The sequence below is a fragment of the Amphiura filiformis genome, chromosome 9 (assembly GCF_039555335.1).
Source record: "Amphiura filiformis chromosome 9, Afil_fr2py, whole genome shotgun sequence".
NCBI lineage: Eukaryota > Metazoa > Echinodermata > Ophiuroidea > Amphilepidida > Amphiuridae > Amphiura > Amphiura filiformis.
The window spans coordinates 40,984,238-40,988,582 of record NC_092636.1 but is presented as its reverse complement, the minus strand read 5'-3'; positions in this window follow the sequence as shown (position 1 = coordinate 40,988,582).

Sequence of the window (4,345 nt, the reverse complement as noted above, 5' to 3'; positions counted from 1 at the left end):
ATCAAAGACATGAAGCCGCAGGAGCACAGAAGTCAAAGATGTCAAAGATGTGGATGAAGAAGATAAGTTTGTTTACCTGTATGGTTTTGCTAAGCAGAGACGATGGCCCAATGGGACTCCACCATGCACGTTGACACACCATAGAAAGCGCTGCTGTACGTGGGGACACCCAAACTGTTGTTGTTCCATATCAGCGCTATACATGACCAACTGCCAACCCCACGAACCTACTGGAAAATTATGGGGCAAGAACAATCCTGCCATCTATGCCATCACAACAATTGTGCACTGTTCTACATCGTAAATGGCTGCAACTTCATACTGCAAAGTGGACGATACAACTGGCGTCATGACCAAAACTTAAAAGCATTCATCAATGAAGCTAATCAAAGGAAACATGGTATGCCTGACAATGTAAACCTACTCGCTACTATCGCATTCCGCACTGCAGATGGTACAACCTACAGGAACTCAGCCTTGCCTCTTCCAAACATCCTAAAAAAAGCTAACGACCGGTCAGTCCTAATGGATGAAGAACACAAACAAATAGTGTTCACTCCCCAAATATAACAGACAGCTAAACGTCCTGGCATTACTATCTACTCTGAAAGGACAAGAACAGTAATTATAGTTCACTGTCCCAATGGAGAAATGCCAGGAAAAAGTGCAAAAATCAATCAGATGTGAGGGCGAGAATGGCGGTTGGTGATCAAGACCTTGTAGCTGAGTGCAAGAATAGAGGTTGGTACATCCACTATTTCCCAATTGAAGTAGGAAGCAGAGGCTTTTACAATACCTCACTGGCTTTTACAACACCCCATCACTAAGCAAAATAATGCCAGGGTCCATGCAGGCATCACTTCCATATTAACAAAAACGCCTCTGAAGACACGCTGAAGATCCCAATGTCCATATGTCTTAATGAAACAAATCAATCTGATAAGGATAAAGCATTCACTATGGTATGGGTAAAAGGTATTAAATGAGGCTATAATCGTCTTTTGTGATAGTGTGTCATAGTCGCCTACTGACACCATTAGACTTTCTTCTCATCGGATTTGCCCCGCGGATATCCAACTAGTTTGCCCCGCAACTAACCACGAAATATGGATATCCAACAAGCTTAGGGTTAGGGTTTAGGGTTAGGTTAGGGTTTAGGGTTATGGTTAATGTTTAGGGTTAGGGTTAGGGTTTAGGGTTAGGACTATTATTATTATTATTATTATTATTATTATTATTATTATTATTATTATTATTATTATTATTATTATTATTATTATTATTATTATTATTATTAGTGTTATTATTATTATTATTAGTGTTATTATTATTATTATTATTATTATTATTATTATTATTATTATTATTATTATTATTATTATGATTATTATTATTATTATTATTATTATGACAGGAAAAACCTGGTAATAGTTCTAAACAAATACTCAATAAAATCGCAAAAGCGACATCTAATTGAGAAGAAAATGGCCTATGATGAAAGCACAAATACTTGTTGTGTAAAAGAAGTTTACAACTATTTCAATTCAAATCGTAGTTGTAGTAGCATTATTGTGATTCCTCTGCTTAAATTGACTATGGACATGGTTTGGATTTCGATGCGGTTACTCCACATATTAAAAATGGTGTCTCGTTTGATTCTTGAAAGGGTCAGAACTATTCTATCAATCAAAATTTAATAATCCTCTAAAATGTTGTATTCATTCTAATTTATTTACTTGCTTTTTAAAAGAATTTGATGGACACGAAAATGAATTACTCGTCGAGAAAAGACATACAATGGCAGCATAATATAGTTGTGATTTAGATTTGGAGTGACAGCTTGACAATTTTCTCCGGCAAATTTCATCTTCAGGAAGCGACAACAATAACGAATTATGAAATTGTTGTTCGTTGTGCTACTGTCATTTTTACATAATTGTATTAACACATGTTGTTATTTCAGCGAAGTCTGACAGTTTTAAACGGCAGTAAGTAGCCTGTTATTTAAATTGAACAGCTTGTCAGGGCAACGTAATACATATAGAAAGCCACATGTATATTATTGGTTAACTCTTAGATTTGATATGAAATCTGATAACAATAGTTAATTCTAAAATTAACATTGTATATATCAATTGTCTACATACGCCAGTCCTCCTTAAGCATATTTACATTATTTTAATACACGGACTACCAGGGTTTTTTGCTCCATGCTTTGGTGTTCAATTGATCAGTTTGGCAACAGGTTCGCTCATACTCCTGATATCCAGAAAGGAAATGATGCAAGGCTTACAACTAGCATAACAGAATCCTGAGCTTTTTTCGAAGAAAATATTACAAAATGTGATTTTATTTTACTGCCTCAAGGAAGGCAAACGGACTATATCAGTATTTTCAGTGTGATAACGATAAAAGTATTAAATCATCGTTCGTGACGTAAATATATGTAAAATGGTAAATTGTGACATGTAGACCGTCCTCATATCGGAGTCAATGTTAAATGGAAAGATCCTTTCCTGGCGCAGACATTAGAAGCGATTATGACTTGGTGTTGTTACCGATGAGAAAAATTGAGAGAAGTCATGTATAAATAATTTTTACCTAGAACTAGCCCCGTTCACAAACCACGACGCCTCCCGAAAAGCGAGCGAAGCGAGCTCCGATCGTAGCTAGGGAATATCTTGGATCATCATAGGTACCAGAGTACCTAGAAAAGCTTAAGGGTCCAGAAATTGCGGTTGAATTTGAGGCTAAGACTGGAGGCCGATTTGCTCCACTTAGAGCAGCCAACTGGGACATGGAGAGTTTTATCAACCAGTCGAATGAAAACGTAATGAGCACAATGGGCAAAGTAAGAAAGACGAAACAGGCATGGATGACACAGGCGCAGAGAGATGAAGAAGCGGCATTACATAAGTGACATAAGAGCTCAGGCGACCATACCAACTACTGCAGAATCAACAAGGAAGTAAAGAAACCAACTAGTGAATCAAAAGAGCAGTGTGATGCAACACCAATATGGAGCGTAACAACATTACAGCAAGTTTCCAAACCATCAGAGACCTCACAAAGAAGAAGCTGGTAGAGCAACAAGGATGGAAATCTTTTAACTGAAAAGAAGAAAAGGAATATTGTGAAGAACTTTACAACTATAACTAAACATCAGACCATAACCTGTTAGATAGGATGAAGACAATAGCAAACACAGCGCAAGAGGAAGACACACCAATATCAATCCTCACCTCTGAGGTTGAAGAGGCCATAAATAAAAATGAAGGATGGGAAGTCACCAGGCACCGATAATATACCGGCAGAGATGTTGAAGAATTGTGGGCCAGAAATAATCGAAGCTTACACAAAATTTTGCAATGAGTTATGGACATAAGGAATCTGGCCATCATCCTCATGGACACAGTCAATGATCATTCCTCTCCCAAAGAAGGGCAACATTAAATATTGTGTACTACCATAATAATCGGGCTACATCCTAGCATAATACTTGTTCAATACTTATAAAAGTGTTATGCTGCTAGCAGATGAAATACGTGAGCGGTTTTTCGACAAGTCTGTCTGCTGTCACCAATCATCTTTAACATCTTTCTTGAGTATATATCATGATGGAAGCCCTTAATTGTTGAAGGGAACAGTCAAATTAGGAGGGTGAACTGTTATTAACTTTCGTTGATGAGATTGACCTGAAGAATTGAACTAAGTGATCTCACAAGAAGGCTGGATGACAGTTCAAGGCAATGTGGCATGGAAATCAATGCTGATAAGTATTCAATATAGTACGATGGGTTCTGATGGAAATGAAGAAATTCACTTTGGTGGGAAAGAACTTCAAACAGTTACACAGTTTAAATACATTTGTGCAACCATCACAGATGATTCTAAAATCAGAATTGCTGTAGCGACATGATAATCAACCCTAAAACTCATTTGGAGAGACAAGAACCTCTCAATGGTATCAAGAATGAGCCTCCTGAGAGCATTGGTAGTTTCCATTTTCCTGTATGGGTGTGATATTTGGACGCTAAATGCAGAGATAGAAAACAGATACCGTATGTGATGCGATCAAGCAAAATCAGTCAGAACTCGGATATATTAATTTTGAGATATAGCCAAACAAAGGAACTATTTCGTTTTGTTTCCTGTTGTTTTGAAATCTCTGTAATTGCTCATATCTTTGGAACTGCTTGTTCAATTTAAATGGGGTTTTCTGCAAAATCTAACTCTGTAAATGATGTTTACTATCCTATAAGAAACTGAAAATTTAATATTTCCGAGTTCCGACTGATTTTGCTTGATCGCATCACATATATGAACTACATGAGAAGACTCCTCC